The following is a 21122-nucleotide window of genomic DNA, read 5'->3' as shown; positions in this document are numbered from 1 at the left end:
AGGAATTTGTATTTGATTTTCATTAGTTCACATTCATTTAATTTTCCTAAAAGAATATGAGTTTAAAAAGAATAAAAGAAAATAATAGTTTGTATTGACTAAATAGAATTTCTGATCATTTTGCAAACATTGGTATATTAAAGTTCTTTATAACTCAGTGACATTCAACAAATATCATGGAAGAAATAACAAACCAAACAATGCAAAAATAAGCAAAACTGTCTACCTATAGTCCTATATCAGATAGACACTGAGGAGACATGATTTGAAAGCCATAGAGACAGTGTGAATTAGGAATGTCTTTACAAACATAGGGGAGAAAGTCAGCCCACTTACAGAGATTCAGAGGACAAGCATGAACACCTTCCCTAACTGTCTACCACCAGTTACAATATTTGAAATTCAACCAGCATTATTTCTTTTTATTAATTTAAAGGTATTTAGGATTTAGTAATCATCTCTTTTAATTCTAGAAAAAAAGAAGTTTATAGCAAAATAAAAGCAAAAAGTCCTGGTAAAGATCTTGACGGATAGGGCTTGTCTATTGGAGCATCTTGTAAGGATGGGTCATGAGAAAGCAGAGTAACGATGGAGTTGAATGTAAAAAGAGTTCAAAAAGAAGCATTGAATATTTCCCAGTTTTACAAGGCTTGCAACATTTTCAGCTTTATAACATCTGTAGGCAAAATGGAAAAATGAGTCATTGAAGGAAAAAGGTAACTCTGTGCCTACTGAGAGGAGAATGCTAATCTCATTCCATCATTTTTCAAACTATTGTATTTCATCGAAGACACCCTTAGCATTATAGCACAGTTATGCACCACATAGCAATGTCTTAGTCAACAACAGATCTCTTGTATACTAGTGACCCGTAAGATTATAACAGAGCTGCAAAGTTGCTAGAGCCTAGTGAGTTGTAGCCACAGTAATGTCATAGCACAACACATTACTCACATTTTTGTGGCAGTGCTGGTGTAAACAAACCTGTGCTGCTAGTCATAAAAAGTTGTACACATACAATTATGTACTTGATAACAAACGACTATGTTACAAGTTTGTATCTTTACTAAACTATATTTTATCATAATTTTAGAGTATACTCCTTCTACTTATTTAAAAAAAAGCTAACTGTAAAACAGCTTCAGGCAGCTCCTTCAGGAGGTATTCCAGAAGAAGGCATTGTTATCATAGGAGATGACAGCTCCATATGTGTTATTGCCCTTTAAGATCTTCTAGTGGGACAAGATGTGGAGGTGAAAGACAGTGGTATTCATGATGCTGACTCTGTGTAGGCCTAGGCTAATGTATGAGTTTGTGTCTTAGTTTTTTTTTTTTTTTTTTTTTTGAGGCGGAGTCTCGCTGTGTCGCCCAGGCTGGAGTGCAGTGGCGCAGTCTTGGCTCACTGCAAGCTCCGCCTCCCGGGTTCACGCCATTCTCCTGCTTCAGCCTCTCTGAGTAGCTGGGACTACAGGCGCCCGCCACCACGCCTGGCTAATTTTTTGTATTTTTAGTAGAGACGGGGTTTCACCGTGGTCTCGATCTCCTGACCTCGTGATCCACCCGCCTCGGCCTCCCAAAGTGCTGGGATTACAAGCATGAGCCACCGTGCCCGGCCTGTGTCTTAGTTTTTAACAAAAAAGTTTAAATAGTAAAAATAAAAATAAAAGACTTAAAAATAAAAAGCTTATAGAATAACAGTATGAAGAAAATATTTTTGTACAATTATACAATGTGTTTGTATTTTAAGCTAAGTGTTATTACTAAAGAGTCCAAAAGTTTTAAAGAATTAAAAAGTTTATAAAGGAAAAACTTTACAGTAAGCTAGGGGTAACTTCTTATTGAAGAAAGAAGAAGTATTTTTATAAATTCAGTTTAGTCTAAGTATACAGTGTTTATAAAGTCTACAGTAGTATATAATAATGTCCTAGGCCTTCACATTCACTCACCACTCACTCACTAACTTACCCAGAGCAACTTCCAGTCCTGCAAGTTCCATTCATGCTAAGTACACTATACAGGTGTACCATTTTGATGTTTTATACCATATTTTTACTGTACCTTTTCTATGTTTAGATATGTTTAAATGCACACATAATTACCATTGTGTTACAATTGTCTACAATATTCAGTATAATAACACAATGTACAGGTTTGTAGCCTAGCAGCAACAGACTACACCATATAGCCTAGGTGTGCAGTAGACTATACTATCTAGGTCTGTTAAGTACGTTCTATGATGTTCACACAGTGACAAAATCACCTAATGACCATTTCTCAGAATGTATCCTTGTCTTTAAGTGATGGATGACTGTATTTACAATCTGGTAGGAGTCTTTTGAGCTCTTATAAAATCTCTAACATTTTACTGATGGGAAACACAGATAAAGTGCTCCTTACTAAATTCATAAACCAGTTAGTTATACAGCTAAGACAAGCAGCTGATTTTCTCAATTCTAGTGGATTCACAACACGTCTCACTGATTTTTTCCTAAATTTTTCTCCCTCAGATAAACCTATTGATGTAGGTGATGTCACCAATGTTATTAGAGCATATCACTGTGTTGTATCTACCCTACTGAACTGGTATCCAAAAGTACACTATGATTCAGTGAATCGAAGTGGAACATTTCATTGCTTATTTCATGAAAACATTGTCATAAATTTCATTTTATTTCTAAAAATAATGGATGCCATTGAAACTATTTTCAGTGGAATTTTACTTTCAGACTTAGAAATGTTTCACTTGCAAAAGGACTGTGCCTACCATAGAAAGGTATCAATGGTGAAATATTGTAATACTAGTAAGTAAATGGAATCTCTAACTGAACTGTAAATTGTTGCAACGCCTATCATGAGTTGACCATTCCATTTCAATTGTGGTTGAAATAGCTGTTTTTTGTTTGCTTGTTTTTGTTTTTTATTCAAGTTGATATCAAAAATAAGAGAGATTACATGACTGAACCAAAATGTTCCACACCCAGGCTTTTGTACATACTGTTGTCTGGGTGTTGCTAGCACTGTGTTGTCATTAATTTCAAGGTTACACTTGGAGTGCATGGAATAACCATAGGAAATTTTCTCCATGTGGGAGCCACTTTACTTGTTGCTTCAGAAAAGGACTTGATATCCATAACAGCCATCCAGTGCTAAAAGAGTGATAAGGAATGTAGTCATTCTTTAGTACATTGACCACAGAATGACACCCTAAAAATGCAAAGGGCTTTGCCTATGCCTGACTCTATAAACAATGTCTAACATGATTAGAATTCTTTCACTTATAAAACTTCCACACATCCAATTTTTCATAAATTTCCACAGGCAAATAATATTATGCCATCCCTGTTTCACCCCACCGTTCCCATTATTTGAGTGATTAACTTTTAAAAATGAAACCATATTAAGAAGTTTTGTTTAAATAACAACAAAGTAACAGATTACACAGATGTCTGACTTATAAGAAAAAGAATGCATAAAAACAGTGAAAATTATGGGTGCCTTTGGCCTCCAAATTCATTTATCACATTACAACAGGCGATGATGTTCTCTGCTACCCAGAAAAAAATGGAGGCCTTGGATGACCCTCTAAATCTGTGTTCAGTGTTCCAGGAATTTCTAGGACTCCACTACAGAAAGAGTACCCAGCAATTCCCTTCAATTCTCATCTCAAAACTGATCTCTCCTCTTCACTGTGTCTGTCAGTTCAGGTTGTTGCCTGATGCATGCCTTTCAGGGGCTGTGTGACTCATGGTGAGTTTGCCTTACTTTACTCCCCACTTCAAGGGGCAGATGCCAAAATAAACTCTGTACGATCACAGGGAGAAGCTGTTTCCATTCACTGGAAATGGAAATCTTCATCTAGTTTTTACTTCCTTTAATTCTTATGCTGTTATTACCAGAGTCCTCTGATAACCTCCCTGGCCTGTTCTCCGCCGTGTCTCTATACTTCTTGTATCAAACTTTTGTTTCACTTTCATTTATTTATTCAACAAATATTCAAAATGGTACTATGTGCCAGATACTTCTCTAGATGCTTCAAAAACATACAACAGGAGAAAGCCCTCCTTGTCCAAGAAATTCACAAATTTTGAGGATCTACAATTTCAATGATGACATTCTAACACAGGAGAAAGAAGCCACTCTTTGATAGAACTCTCTACACAGTTATCTCTAAAGTCATTCATGACTCCTAGAAGATGCAATTATTTGCTACAATATAGATTGATGGTCTGGTATAGTGAAGAGTGATGGAAATAAAATTAGGCCACCCCAGTTCAAATCTTATCTGCCATTTTCTGGCTATGTGACTTCACAGGTCTCAGTTAAGTGGTTATTCCCTAAGCATGAGTGTCCTCAACTGTGAAATTGTTATAACAATGACCTACTCACAGGGTCATGTGAAGACCACTTGAAATAATTTATGGAAATTGCAGCACAGCTTCTGGTCCTTAGTAGGCACTCAATAAATGTTGTTTTAGTCAAATACATTACAATAAAAATGATACATTAGATGCCAACCATGTAATAACTCCTTAACTGTTTGAAATAATTTAAGACTTAGAGAAAAGTTGTAAAGCAATACAAGTTCTCTCATAGCCTTTGCTCTGATTCCTCAGATTATTTTATATATAGTATTATCATATAAACAATATTTCAAAAATAAAATTTCTACATTTTTGAAAGTAATTTTCAGACATAATGTTCCTTCACTCCTACAGACTGTAGCATTTCTCAAGAACAGTAACATTCACCTATACAACCAGAGTAGAATTATCAAAATTACAAACAAACATTGATACATTATTATAACATAATCTATAGACTTACTCATTTCATCAATTGTTCCACTAATGTCCTCCATAGCAAAAGAAAACAAAGTGTTTTCTGGCCCCAAATTTAATTTAGGCCCACACATTCCATTTGCAAGTTATGTTTCTTTAGTTCCTTCAATCTAGAAAAATTTCCCTACCTTTCTTTGTCTTTCTCAACCTTGATATTTGAGGAATACAGGTCTGCATTTTGTAGACTGTTTCTCAATTTTGATTTGTCCATTTTTTTCTCATGTTTACATCAGTTTATGCCTTCTTGGCAAAGCAGTACAAGAGTGATATTGCGTCCTTCTCAATGCATCATATTAGGAGACATATAAAGTCAATTTATCCCACTAATAATGATATTAACTTTGACCACTAGATTAAGGTGGTGTGTGAATAATCTCCACTATAGAGTTATTCAGTTTCCTTTTGTAACCAATAAACATCTGTGAGGAGATATTTTAAGACTAAGTAAATACTCTATTGTTCACTATATTTTTGTCCACTAGTCCCACCATGCAATGATTTTACCTAAAACAGTTATTGCTATGGAAATTGCTAAATGGTGATTTCTAATCACTTCTACATTTATTAGACATAATCATATAATAACATTTACTGTTAACTATGAACAAACTAATATTTAGTTGATTCATCTAACAACCAATGTTAAGAGAAACCACCCATTTAGGCATGAGAGGAAAATGTTTTTTATCTGTTAAATATGACTTTTATCAAGCTATGTTATCATCATAAAAACAGTATCTGCTTAAAACTTATTTTTAGAACTGCATTAAAACCTCAGCACAAAGAACACTAAATCCTCACAAAAATGACTGTCTCTAATTGGGAACAGGAGAATAGAACACACTAAGAACAAAATTAGCCAAATAACATTGTCCGAGTGACCCTGAGAAGTAAGAGAATGGTGTCTAAATATATTTATTTACTAACACGCCCTATGCTTCTGTTTTTCTTTTTTTTTTAAGTCATCTTATTTCTGAAGGAATCTATGGGCCTATCTTCACTGTGAAGATAAAAAGAAAGCTAAAAAAGATCACTATATATTTGTGAAAGTAGATTTGTTATTGGTTAAGGGTAAAGAATCCAGAGAAAAACTCCTTTTCACTAGAAAATATGTGAAGAAATATCTTCGAAGGTGCTTTTCTATATGCTTGGAAGTTCAGATATTTTTTAAATTTTGAATTTATACTCTTCTTTCTTAAGGTTTGTATATTTTTGCTTTTATAATACTAGTTTACTCCTAATTCCCAATACTAACTTTCTGAACAGTACAGTGGAGCACCAAATGAGTAATAAGAACATTTGAAAACTCTACTATTTTATGATATCGGGTAGTTTATGTACTTCTTTGTTGTAGAGCAACATTTTACTGAATAAAATAATAGTGAAAAGTCTTAATTACATATTAATTGTTGATAAATTAAATTTTCAGCTTTTAAATATTTATAGTAAAACAAACTAATTGGTCCTGCTAGATGCATTTTGCTGTCTATATAGATTAGAGATGATCTGGATATATAGATGGAGTAAAGCACTGGTACCTAATAGTCAGGAGACCAGTGTCCAGATTGAGCTCAATACTAATTAGTTATGTGATCTTGTGTGAGTAACATAACCGTCACTCACCATGGTTATTTATCTGTAAAATGAGGAAGTTGGATCATGTGATCTTTTGTGGTTACTTTAAGACTTAAAATTCTATTTATTGTAAAGAAGAAGTATTTTGATTCTTATTATATTTCTGAAATTCTGATTATAGTTCCACTTAGCACATTATATCCAAATGATGTGTAAGCCTAGCCTCTTCTCAGAGTAATTTTTGATTTAGTCATAATCAAAAAATGAAATATCCCTGATTCAAATTATCAACATCCAAATCATAATATTTTACTACACATAGCCTGCATGTATTTCCTTTGTGTTAGTAAACATTTGCATTACTCAACTAAATTTTTCTCTTTTTTATTATCCCCAAACTGCCTTCTTAATATAATTTTGCTTCCATAATAATTTGCTTTCACAGGCACTGCACAAACATTCTAATCTGCCTGATAATTTTCACAATATCAATAAGATACATTCTGGTGAATATTTTATCCTTATGTGGGTTTGGTTAATATGAAACGACTTCATGTTCTGATTTCGCTACAAAACTGACAAAAATCAAGTTTCTGAACCACTGGATCAGCAAAGCTATCATCCCGGGCCCTGGTAAATTCACCAAGACACTGAGATCTGATAACAGAGAGTCAGCAGACCTTGCCCCAGTGATAACTCCACTTCACCATCAGTTTCTCTTGGAATGTATTACTTCCTGAGTTCTGCGTTGGACATTTCTGCAGGCTTCAAGCCAAATATCGGGGCTATTCAGGTAGAAACGGCTCTAGTAATTTTGGACCAAATTCTTAGAGGTTTACTTGATAGAAAAATACTGTTAGATATGAGCTGCCAATCAAAAAATTCAACCTTTTCCATTCGAATATTAAGAAAATGTGAGCAAGATATAATCTTAAAGGCAAACACTCAAAGTGGTGATTCTAGGGACCAGGATATTAAAGTGAATGATGGAATGACTCAAACTCAAATCATTAAGTTATATCGAATATTTAGTTTTTAGTTTTATGTAATAACTTATATGTCTAACACCAAATTCAGGCAGTTCACTAGATGCACAAAGCCTAAAGACAAACTATTTTACCTCAAAGTGTGGATTTTTTCCATTTAGAGAAACCATACATCTAATTCTCAGTCACCCCTGCCAAAATGAGCAGGCATCAGCATCCTGGATCAAACTTTTTCTGCCATGCTACTTTCATGACCTGCTTAGAGTCCACTCTAAAATTTGTACCAATGTATCTAGGTAATAACCATCACTTATCTCATAGCCAGGTCATTGTCACGCATTGCTGAAGGGTCTAGGGATGTGTTAATAGGTCAAGCCATTTTAAAGACACCTTCTACAGTCATCTTTTGATATGGATATAACTCTCACCTAGGTCCAGCCATATTTGTTCCTTCTGCTTTGTTTGTTTTTTAAGACAGAGTCTCCTTCTGTCACCCAGGCTGGAGTGCAGTGGCATGATCACAGCCGACTGCAGCCTTGACCTCCCAGGCTCAAGCAATCCTCACACCTCAGACTCCGGAGTAGCTGTGACTACAGGCACATACCACCACAGCTGGCTAAATTTTGTATTTTTTGTAGAGACATGGTTTCACCACATTGCCTAGGCTGGTCTTGAACTCCTGGGCTCAAGTGATCTGCCTGCCTCGGCCTCCCAAAGTGCTGTTTCTGTTTTTCATCACTTACTTCTCAGGATGCCTTCAGTCTCCTATATGAAAGCTCTGCTTCTATTTTTAAAATAGTACACATATAGATATATTCCAAATATATGCCTTTGCACCCCAACACATGATAGATAGATGGATGGAGAGACATAGATATCTTCTTATGCATTTTTGTCTATTTTGTTCTCTCTCCTAAGCACTTTTGTCTACCCCAAATAGGTTAAAGCAACTATCCACTATCACAATCTAAGTCCTAGGGATTCTTGTCCTAAAATTAATAGCTCAATATTCTCAAAGGCAGTAAATCATAGAACTTTCTTACCAAGCTAGAAGATAACCTAGTAGACCTTTGGGCTTTGAATTTTCGTCCAACTCCTTTTCTCCTGATTTCTGCACTCTATTTCTTGTTGCCTCCAATACCATGATCGAGAACAGACGTTTTCAGTATTATCTCATGTGATATTACCAACAAGCATACCAGGTAGTGAACATTATCCATATTTTATATGCAAAGATGCTGAAGATGAAAGAAGAATGGTAGCTGTCCAATGCATCACAGCTCATCAGCAGTAGATTCTGGTCTGCCTGACTCAAATGTCCATGCCTTTCCTACTATAAAAGACTGTCTCGCAATGACAGTGTCACCTGTATGCTTTAAATCTATCTGTGGTATCTAATAAAAAATAGATCAGAGTCAACATGGTCCTAAAATTTGACTTTGTCAGTTTCAGCTTTAATTATTTTAATACTACATTATAAGCAAATAATTACATGAGTGTGTGTATGAGTGTATTTGTGTGTAAAAAAAAGCTCTAGATGGGCTTATTTAGGATGTCTTTTTAAATTATTATGGATTTAACATTTGTAAGCATTGTCATAGAAGAGGTTTGATTGAGTGTAGCTGAATTTATTACATGCCAATCAAATTAGTGCAGTACACAGGTAACTTTGTGCTTCGGGATGGCTCTGGGAATCTCCCTTTGATTTGGGGATTGCCATTTACCCATGCCTGGGAAGAAAGAATGATGACTGAGGTGATTGTGGGTAGACAATGACCCCATTAATCATCGTGCTATAGATATGAGTTGTTCCTTGCAGTGACTCATTACATAGTGCATCAAATAATAAACACCGACAGCTAGCGAGGAGTGAGGGAAGACTGACAGATGGTCAATAAATTCAGAACTGGCATATTTTCGTAAATTGATTGTAGGTTTGAAGGCTTGCAGTGCTTTTCACTACAACTTTAAATCAGCAAAGTTGTCTTCCAGATTAAGCAATTAAAATTTAAATATGAAAAGTTCTAATGATTCGAGAATGAGATATTGCCTATTCTCTCATGCCACTGAAATTTGCTCAATTATTTTTACCAGAAAAGAAAATCATCTTTAGAGTTTCTGGGGAAAAAGTGTAGTGACTAAACTGCAGATACTTTTCTTTGAATGCCATGAAATATCTACGTAAAATTTTTAAAAATCATCACAAAATTGTGAAACATTTTTCCTGAAAGTTATGATTATTTCTAATCTAAACAGGTAATATTAAAAGGAAAATAAATGCAAAGCTTGAATAATGTGCGGTACTTTATAAAATACATTTCACAAGTCTAAATATTCTGCCACGTAAGATGTAGTTACGACAGTTGAAGTTCCCTCTTCCTATAACATCCAAAATTGCATGAGTCTTATTTTAGTGGTTTGGGGAGATTTATAAAGAGCATGCCAATTCCAAAGCCTAGGGCAGTACAATAAAGGCAACAAACTTGTCTTCTGTGTTCAGACAGCCGCACCAGTCACTCTGCTTTGATAGCCTTTTCTCCACAAAGCATAGATTACAAAAGTAATCTGTTCTCAAAGAAGATGAGAAAATGCTCATTTCATTCATTGAATTAGTTGCAAGCTTATGTTTAATATCAACGTTATAAATAAATACCCCACACATACCTTTCTCTTCCCATGGTGTTATGTGCTGTCTCTTCTGTTTGTCCTTCCTAATGTACTCTGCTTCCCGTCAATTATGGATTTGTGTCCTGCAAAAAGGTATGTTTAAATCCAAACCCCCAGTAACTATGAGTGTGACCTTATTTGGAAATAGGGTCGTTGCAGATGTAATCAAGTTTAAGATGAGGTCATACTGGATTTGGGTGAGCCCTAATGCATATGATTGGGGTCCTTATAAAAGAAGAGAAAAGACACAGACACATAGGGGTAAAACACCATGAGATGACAGAGCCAGATGTCTAAGCAGCAGCTGCAAAGCAAGGACCATCAAGGATCACTGCAAACCATCAGAATCTAAAAAGATGTGAGGAAGGATTCTCTTCTCTAGGCTTCAGAGGAAATATAGTCCTGTTGAAACCTTGATTTCAAGCTTCTAACCTACAGAACCCTAAAACAGCAGTCCCTAACCTTTTTGGCACCAGGGACTGGTTCCGTGAAAGAGAATTTTTTCATGAACTGCAGGGTTGTGGGGATGGTTTCAGGATGAAACTGCTTCACCTCAGGTCATCAGGCACTAGCTTCTCATAAGGAACGTGCAACCTAAATTCCTCACTTGCGCAGTTCACCATAGGGTTCGCGCTTTTATGGAAATCTAATGGCCAGCTGATCTGACAGGAGGTGGATCTCAGGTGGTAATGCTTTCTCACCCACTACTCACCTCCTGATGTGCAGCCCAGTTCCTAACCGGCCACAGGCCCCTACTGGTCCATAGTCCAAGGGGTGGAAAATGCTGCCCTAAGACAATAAATTCCTGTTGTTTTAAGCCACCTGTTTTGTAGTACTTTGTTACAGCAGCCCTAACAAATGGATACACTGTTCATTCTGCTTAGTGCCCAGGAAGATGGCCCACAGAGACAGCAACAGTGAGTCTCCTCTCACATCTGGTTCGGGTAGGTCAAAATAAAGCTCTGGAAGGAATGCAAGGACAGTGGAAGATTAAGGCCACTAAGTATTCTGCCAGTTCCCTCTGCTAAGTTGCTTTGACTTGTTTGTTCCTCTCCCAACAGCTACAGCTCCAGTCCCTCTCCATAAAGCTGACCTCTGGAGTTTGGTAACTGCTTTGTCTCCTTCCCCGCTCAGACCTGGATGGTAGTGGCTCCCAAGTGTCATCATCTATATTAAGTATCAATTGCAGCATAATCAATTGCCATGAATTTAGTGGCTTGAACCAACACACATTAATTATCTCAAAGTTTCTATGGGTCAGGAACCAGGCATGGTTTAGCTGTATCCTGTGACTCTGGGTGTTGCAGCAGAAGCAATCAAGGTATTGGCCAGGGCTGGTGTTCATCTGAAAGCTCCACTAAGGAAGGATTTAGTTCAAATTCATTGTTGCTGTATTTATTTCCTTTTGGATTGTAGGACTGAGGGGCTCAGTTCCTTTCTGGCTGTTGACCAGAGGGTATCCTCAATCCCTTGCTGTGTAGCCCTCTCCAGCATGGCAACTTGCTGCTTCAAAGCCAGCGAGGGCAAGTGTCTGCTAGCAAGATATAAGTCAGAGTCTTTTGTAATTTAATCGTAGAAGTGGCATACCCTCAAAGTATTGACACAACTTAAGGGGAGGAGATTACATGAGGCAGTGAATAGCACAAGATCAGGATCACTGGGGTCATCTTGAAAGCTGCCTACCATCCCACGTCTTGTTAGAGTACTTAAATTCTGCCCACACCTTAGTAAATAGCCCCCTATTTAAGTGTGCCATCAAATAGGGGGCTATTTACTAAGCCCCCTATTTGAGGATGATAAATTCAATTTAATCACTCTTCTTTCTATTCACTCTGATGAATTACTGTTCACTCTGAATAATGTGCTAGTTTCCAAGATTCACCAAAACTAAAGAAAGCTATCAGCACTGAGCATTCTCAACATATTCAGTCATCCAGGCCAACATGGTCTATAAATGTAATAATTTGCCTAAGTCATGAAATAAAACATTTTTTTCTAAAATAATTTACATGTATACCTGATTAGATCAAAGGAGAATTCATGAGAAATTGTGTAGGATATCAGGGGTCTTGTGATGGTTAATATTGAGTGTCAACTTGATTGGATTGAAGGATACAAAGTATTTTTGGGGGATATGTCTATAAGGGTGTTGCCAAAGGACATTAACATTTGAGTCACTGGACTGGGAGAGGCAGACCCGCCCTCAATCTAGGTGGGCACCATCTAATCAACTGCTGGCATAAAAGCAGGCAAGGAAAGAACAGACTTGCTGAGTCTTCTGGCCTCTATCTTTCTCCTGTGCTGGATGCTTCCTGCCCTCGAACATCAGACTCCAAGTTCTTCAGCTTTTGGACTCTTGGACTCACATTGATTTGCCAGTGGTTCTTGGGCCTTTAGCCACAGATGGAAGGCTGTACTATCAGCTTCCCTACTTTTGAGGTTTTGGGACTTAGACTGGCTTCCTTGCTCTTCAGCATGCAGATGGCCTATTGTGGGACTTCACCTTGTGATCTTGTGAGTCAATACTCCTTAATAAACTTCCCTTCACATATTCATCTATCCAATTAGTTCTTTCCCCTTAGAAAACCCAGACCAATACAGGCCTATACAATTGTGTGGTAGATTCAGCAATAGTATGACTAGAACAAGTGAAAATGCTGTAATCAAGAAAACTATTAAACATTTTCATGGAGAAAAGACAGAATTCAAAGCTTCTGACTTCTTTTGGGGTTGGAGTGGCAACACAAAATATCATGGCCAAGAGATAAACAAAGACAATAAACGAGTAGATGATTCAAGAAAAGAGGAGATGAGAATGACTGGAGAAGCCTGGGAGCGTGCAGGACAGGACTGTCAGAACGATAGGGAAAGAAGCTCATGTGCCTTTGGGACAAGTGTATGCCCACTGTGTTAAAGACTCTTGCACAGACATTTAAGCCTGATGCAGGAGACGCAAGTGTATTAGTGACTCTCTTTATAAGAAGACAAGTAAAGGGTGGTTTGATTTTTCTCTCTTTTTAAAAAATTTCTTAAGTAATGCATTACAAATACGGTTTCAAGGAAAGAACACCAAGCCAGAAGCAGAACTGAGAATACAGTTCCTTCTAGCTCCAACATAAATGTCAAGAAAACAGAATAACATCTACCTTGCCTACATCACAAGAATGTTGTGAAGATCAAATAAGACAATGAATACTAAAGTACTTTGAAAAGTAAAAAGCATTAAATAAATATTATTAAAAATATTTTTCAAAACTCAATCATGTAGCATACATTTATGACAGTTATAGGTCTCAGAAAAGCATCTTTTAATAGGCTTTCCTAACTGTTGCCATTAAAATTTCAAAAGCCTAAAATTTTCTTTACTTTGCTCATGATTGGGGCACTTTAGTAACCATTGAACTAAAACATATATAAAAATATATCAACTTAATGGCACTAGAAATTTTTTTCTAAAATATGATCCAGTGATTTCTGTCAGTTTGATATTGTAAAAAATGAGGATAATATTTTCTAATATTTCCTGACATCGTTTCCTTCTCATAAGTACATCCCTGGAAATGCTATCTTGGAAGGAGAAAATATGACACAGAAAATATTCCTGAAGACAAAAAAATAAAGTAGTTTTTGCAAGGGTAGAGGGCAAAAGAAGAAAGATAAAAAGAGAGATGCTAATCTCATTCTCTGCCCACCTCACATGCTTGAGTAGAAAGTTTCTAGATAGTCTAGAAAGTTCTAGATAGTTTAGGAGGAAGGTAATCCAAGGAGCTTAGGTCCCTATAAGGGATCTTATGCCCTACTGGGAAAACATCTAGAAGGCCTCCTGTCACCATGTACTAGCCACTGCATAGAATCGGTGGCATGAGAGGAATAGAGAAAGGATGATCTGGGACTAGTGCTACAGAAATTCCTCACCTTCCATGGGGTTTGATATTCCCAGTGGAGGCATCGGAAGTAGCTGAGAGGTCAGAACTAGCCTGCCTACTGTAGGGACACTGAGGTAAATATCATAATGAACCTATGTCAGGGTGGAGAAGAAAAGCCTAAAGCCTAAATCAGCAAATGTAGAACTTGGTTAAGCCTCAAAAGAGTCAGAGAAACAAGGCAAGCCTAGGAGAGGCCACCTCAGCCCAGGAAGTACTCCAGATGTCACCAGCTTTCCTAACTCTGTCGGAAATGACAACAGGATGCCTGATGAGCAGCTGCAACAAAAGCCTTGTCACAGAGACCAGCAAGGAATCAAAAGGGGCTCACAAGGACCTGTGTGAGAGCTAAGTTCCTGACCCTCACACTGAGAAAGGGCTCAGCAGTCTCCCCCTCGAGCCCACACAGTATCTTGGGAATTTGCAAAGAAAGAAACATCTCTGAAATAGAGATGAGCTCTGTAACCTCAATATTTATCCAAAAGGAGAGAGGCTTAAGCCAGAAGAGACTGAAATACATTAACTTAGTAAGTTTACATATTATCTAACACCCTGTGGATACAGGTTATGAGAAAGTTCAAATCAGTTAGAGAGGAATTTTTGTACATCTGAGTGTAGTGTATAAATTTGCAAACTTACCACTTTCCAAACCTGTTTCACATATACATTTTAAAAGAAGTATCACATTTCAGACCCACAAAGAATTTAGCCATTCAACATGAGCAAACATAATTTGCATAAATTTCTGCCTTACTGTGGAATGGCAGATTCTGACATGAATTCATATGTGTAACACAGTACATTATATGTGACAAGTATCAAGAGCACAGGGCAAATGTCTTCAGGCAATAGTGCCCTCCATTTTCCAATGAGATGTGAACCCTGTAAACCAAAGGGCAGTGGAGGTGCAGCCCATATACTTATCTTCCAGTTCACAGACTTTTTCAGCGCAGTAATATAGTTATAAGCCCTTTTAAGTAGAAATTTTGAATTAGAATTCCAATTAAGCCTTGAGAAGAACCTCGCATTAGGACAATATCAATAGGGAATAATTTAGGACTTAACTTCTTTTTTTTACTCCGTTCCAGATTTATTCTTTATGAGATGTAAATATCAGAAACATGTGGAATACTGAACAGATTTTTGAAAACCTGAAGCAAAAGAGAGCATGTATTAAAAATGGAAAAAAATGTCCAATTCTGGCATCAGAAAATCATATTAGTAATCTTGTTACTAATCTTGTATTAGTAACCTTGTTATACTTACAATTAAAACATTTTATCTTCAGAAGCTCATAGGAAAAAAAGAAGTAATACTGGCTCATCTTTTAGGAAAAATTTTTGTGTTTAAATTCTTAGAAGATATTACTTCAGAAGCTAACCTAGAATGTGTATGTCTATAGACAATATCAATAACACAATAAAACAAGTACAAACAAAGTCTAGAGTTTCTGGTTGATCAGTGGTCTCAGTCCACAAGAACCAATAGTTGCTTTCGTTGATTTTTTTTCATGAATAATTTCAACAATTTCAAATTTCAATGCTATTGACATTTGTTATAAAACCTAAAGATTTATTCAACTAAAGGCAAGATGTCAAATGTTCCTATGATAGTAACCATCTGTACCTTCCCTCAAGTGACTTCATGTTTTCCTGAGGTCCAGCTGTAATTATAAGATTTTCAGAAGTGGAAAGAGTCTTAGAGAAGATATAACAGCTAGAAATCTCCAAATAGTAATAAAATTTTTGATTTATAAAATATACATTTCCACTCCCTATAGCAATGGATGGATTATGGCTAATAGCTAACACAGCTACTCACAAACTCTGTGTGATAAACACTAAATAATAATCACTCGATTCATTTATTTTCCCCCTGAAAATTTTGAAGCATCCAGTATTCACCTTTTGGGGCAATTGCTCTGAAACCAGTGACATAATTGGTTCCTTGATTTTCAGTTACAAAAGCCAGTTATTAAATGAAGATGGAATTTCAGTTGCCAGTATTATACTTCTATAGATTTTGTATATTTGAGGGAATTGCTAGTAATTTTGTGGCATATATTTGTAAAAGTCATTCGTTATTTGTCTTATATGTGTGACATTCAAAAAATAAGAAAGCTTGAACTTGCCTGTTCCTTCAGCTAGGGAGTAGCCACTTTTGAAATAGGTGCTAGCTATGAATGAATTTTAAGAGTTAGTGAAAAGGTTGAAGAAAAACACATAGCTAAATTGAATAGAAAATATTGGGTCAGACATAAATGATCATGCTTGCTTTACACATTTGCTTACACTTGCACTAGTTCTGGCTTCTATCGTACATCTCAAGTTACTTCAGAAGTAGCCAAAGTATATTGAGAATAAATTTCCAGTAGCTCAGGATAAACAGTATCCAGGCTGGATATTTTAAATATTTTAATTTTTTTGAAAATTCATGTATGGTAAGTCACATTCACACTCCAAAATTTATAGTCCCTAAGTTGCAGTAATTCCTGCTTTGGCTGCTGACTTACAGCCCTGACAATTCCATTTTTATTTTTTTTTAATATCATGAAACTTAACACTGCTGGCTCTGGCAGGAAGGTAAGACCCACAGTTATTTTCTCTTCCAAATTTAGTATTCACAAACTAGATTGATTAAAAAATTGCTATGGATGTGACTTATCACGTATGGTACTGCCTTCTGACTAGCAAAGAAACTTAAATACTAGAAAATATCAACAGCATGATTACATATAGAAGAGAAAAGAGATGATATTTATCCTTTTGAAAGCCATATTTAGCTATGCAACATTATCAGCAAAGTACAGATGAGGTATCTCTGGAGGGTCACTCCATTTTACTTTGTTTAATTTAGAGCAGCAGTCTCCCATCATGGTCATTTCCAATCTCTAGGGCTGGTGATCACATGAGAGATAAGATTACACACCTTTTAGGGAGTGTAAAAGGAAAAACATAAAAAGAGCATATTTTTGTTTTCATATATCAAGGAGTTTACTTGGTAATTAATACTTTCTATAAATATTCATATTCCAAAAACTATTTCTTTTGGGTCTAACTTCATACGCTGGGACTTTTTGAGCTATAAAAGTGTGATAAAAATGCCAGTGTATGAGGAATTCTGTTTTGTTTTGTGTTGCTATTGTTGTTAGTCTTAATCATTGGAACATAGTAGAGTACAGGATGACTGGTTAAAATCAGACATTTCTTTCTTATAATAAGCTCACTTTATGCCTCTGAGGAAATAAGTTTTAAATAATCCTTGTTCTCTCCATTTGTTAAATAGGTATGAAAGTAACCATCAATTTCAACGGTATGTGAGGTATATTTTAATTGGTTTATGTAGATGAACTTTGAGATCTCATCTTAGAATCTTCTATGGAAGTATCAAGTAAGATGACATGTTTATAATTCCAAAGTTATTATATTTCATCTTTTGTTGTATTTCAATAACTATTAAAAAGTAGAGGTCTAAAGCAATGGTTTTCAAACTTGAATGAGTATGAAAATCATGTAGAAATCTTGTTAAAACACGTAATTCTTGGCCTGTCCTTAGAGTTTCTGATTCAGAAACGAACATTCTGAATAGAAACTAACATTCTTAGATGAATTTACATTTTAATTTGCAGACTAGCTTTGTTTTGTGAACACACATAAAAATAGTAACTATAAAATATATAAAATGTGGCTATAGAATAAGATAAACATTTTTATCTCTCTGCTTATTTCTATGTCAATTTTTGAGACCTTTGCTAAGAAGTGGTTCGGACCACAGGAAAAAAAAAATCATACAGCCTGGGTTACTTAGATGAATTACATGCTTAGCAAGAGAGATGTCTGGCAAGCTATCAACATTAGATCATTGTACCATAAACTGTATTTTCTCCAGCACACAATAGCTAGTAGTCCAGCTAACTCAATAAAAACAATATTAACGCTGTTACATTACCAGACAATCACATTCCCATTAGCAACAGCCTCTGTGAAAGGTATTCCCAAGTTGGAAGTTAGCCAGACTCCTTCAGACAATCTCAACTTACAACACAATGTAATTTGGAAATGGCCATATGGCAATAAATATGGCTGCAAAATACTGCACAAGCTCTTGCTCAGCCTTCTTATGTGACAGAGAGAACTGAGCATCTAGAGATTGCCTTAATGGTAGCCTGTCTTTATATATATATGGAACATATTAGCATAATCTTTGGCCCTATAGCCACAGAAAAATAAACATTCTTTCTGAAATTGAATAAACAAACATTTTATCACTCGAGTCAGTTTTAATACACAAATCCTTGCCTGTGCTCACGAAGATATAAGCAGTAGGGAAAATGGAGAGGATTACAAATAGTGTTTCTTATATTGTACAATCAGCCACATTTTCTTCCACGGAAGAGATTGTTTACACACCATTTTCTTGTATTTGGTGAATGAAAAAAATGAATGCTGAAAAGATTAAAGCAAAAATATTTAAAACCTGATAGAATCTACAGTGAGGTCTGTTCAGATTTTTTGCTACCCTGTGTCTATCAGGTAGGCAACTGTAGTGGTCTACAGTCATCATAAGAACTAGCTTTTCTATTCTCTTGCCTTTTTAGCATTATCCTTCAAGCAAGTATCCACCTGCCCAGACAATCAACCTGACTTTCTATGACTTCTCAATAAATGAAGCTCACTCCACTAACCCAAAGGTACTGTCAATCGAAAATATCAATATGAAAGCTTGAATTGCACATTTTATGATCATCCAACTGTACTTAGGCAATAGCCATAATTAGAAGAGAGCCATTTTCTTGTCTTTTATAATTATGTTCTACTTTGCCCTCACCAACATTAGAACACTATCGTTTTGCATATTAAATGCCGCATGGTCAAAAATGCAGCAGAATAAATTGGTGACTCTCTTTCAACCCACAGAAATCTCCAGAAAACAGCATAAATATTTTTAAAATGTCTTCCTAAAAATGTAGCTGAAAAATACAAAATTGGCAAGTATGTATTCTAGGCCATTAGCCCTATGCTAATTCTCACTAATGTTTCTCCGTATTAAGACAGTTATTTTCCAGATGCGTTTATAGCAGAGATCGCCTACTTTGTTGGTGGGAAGATAGGGAAACACCACCCAATATTTTTCAGCCCTTTGTAAGGGCAAGCCAGATTTTACTACACATTTTTCTACCCATTTACCTGGTGAATGTGACAGGTTATCAGATACTTCCCTCAAGATAGAACATTCTGATTCAGTAAGATTGGATGCATATTAAGTAAGATGGTGGTATTTTAATTTGCATTTCCTTCTTTACCTAAGTCAATTTTTAAAATGTCTGTCTTTCCATAACAAATGAGACTTAAGCAGAAGCTAAATCATTAGCAAAGCAAACCACGATATGGCTAATACTGTATTTTCTACCATCTTAAATGTGAACTGGTTCAGTTCTCACTACATCAGTTGAAAATACCAACTCAAAATTACTTCAGGCAGTGTTACTGCCCCCACTGAAACTCAGCTGTTATTTCCTACCTATCATAATACTAACTTTAGAAAATTACCCTTTGGTCTCAATGAAAGCATAGAAGGAGAGATAATTTTCCAACCATGTCACGAGTATAACACATGTATGAGATATTAGATGAAATTAGCTATGTGTGGTCACAATGCAGTTCTGATATAATGAAATGAATACTAAACTTGTAATCAGAAGACATTGGTTTGTGACTAGGATCTATTCCTTGCTATTTATGGAAGTCTCATAATTTCCCCGAGCCTCAGTCCTCATAATAAAAGGAAAAAGGTGAACATAATAATGCCTTCTTCATAATATGGTTATGGGCATCAAAAAAAGATAATGTATTTTAAAATACCTTTGAACTATAAAATGTCCATCTATGTAAACATTAAGTTTTCCTGCCCCACTCTCCCCATCTCACTTTCCCCCTGTTGTCACAAAAAAATGGTCCCCTAGACAATCTCAACATTCAATTCATGGCTTCAGCTACTGGCTCCCATATTTCCATTTCTCATTTAAAATTCTATCCCATTCAAAACCAACTGCCTACCACACATCTATATTCTATAGTCATCTCAAGCTCCTCGAAAGCCATGTGTCAAAATCAAAATCTACCCCTTCTCTTCTTAATACCTGCCCATTTTCTTACATTTCTTTTCTTGGTGACTAGAACCACCATCCATTACTATCCAATTTTCCCTACATTGCTAATGCTAGGTCATGAGTACTGACCAGTTTGATATTTTTGCCTCAAACACTGTTGTCACTGTTGAAATTCAAATCCTCATCTCTTGTGTTACTAACAGATTTCCTTGTCTCAGTCTCCTCATTCCACTTTATCCTTGATGGTGCTGTCAAAACGCTCTCATTAAGCACATATCTGCCTAGGTTATTCCTTGCTTGAAATCCTTCATTAACTGTTCATCATCTTGCAGACTTTCAGATCTAGCTTCCTTCTAGAGCTTCCTCTCCCCTCCAGTCCTTCTTGCAGACTTTCAGATCTAGCTTCCTTCTAGAGCTTCCTCTCCCCTCCAGCTCTTCACCATTCACACCCCAATGTCCAGTCATGCTGAAACTAAAAGCTCTCCCAATGCATCTCATAGCTCCACTAAGCTGTTCCTTTCCACTGGCCCCTCCCATTCCCTAAGTGTTCTCCATACTCATTTTTTGCCTTTTTTTTTTTTTTTTTTGAGACAGGGTCTCACTCTCTGGTCCAGGCTGGAGTGCGGTGGTGCAGTCAGTCTGCTGCAGCCTCAAGCCCCCAGGCTCAAGCAATCCCCCCACCTCAGCCTCCTGAGTAGCTGCGACTGCAGGCACATGACATCACACCTATTTGTTTTTGTTTTGTTTTGTTTTGTTTTTTGTAGAGGTGGAGTTTCAACATGTTGCCTAGGCTAGTCTCAAGCTCCTAATCCCAAGCTTTCCACCTTGCCGGAGATCAGGAGTTCAAGACCAGCCCAGGCAGTATGTGGCCTAATCTTGTAAAAATGTGGCCTGTTAATGCGGCCTATAATAATGTGGCCTATTATTCTTAAGGAAACATTAAGTAGATGCTCTTCCAAGAAATTTGCCTCAGACTGAGGTCTGTGCTGCCAGGTCACCCTCCTCACCCTATGATATGGTTAAG

At 36.4% G+C, this 21122-nt stretch overlaps 1 protein-coding gene across 1 annotated transcript in view; it reads left to right on the top strand.

Moving 5' to 3' along the window:
• LOC134732552 (laforin-like) overlaps window positions 1-21122 on the top strand; it is a 267798-nt gene that overhangs the window by 233560 nt on the left and 13116 nt on the right. Inside the window, exon 4 of the mRNA XM_063618487.1 lies at window positions 18587-18679. The gene's annotated coding sequence lies outside the window, so the exon portion shown is untranslated. The remainder of the gene's footprint in view (window positions 1-18586; window positions 18680-21122) is intronic.

The sequence above is a fragment of the Symphalangus syndactylus genome, chromosome 15 (genome assembly GCF_028878055.3).
Source record: "Symphalangus syndactylus isolate Jambi chromosome 15, NHGRI_mSymSyn1-v2.1_pri, whole genome shotgun sequence".
In the NCBI taxonomy this organism is placed as follows: Eukaryota; Metazoa; Chordata; class Mammalia; order Primates; family Hylobatidae; genus Symphalangus; species Symphalangus syndactylus.
The sequence above is the reverse complement of the archived record's forward strand: the minus strand, read 5'-3'. Positions and strand labels throughout refer to the sequence as shown.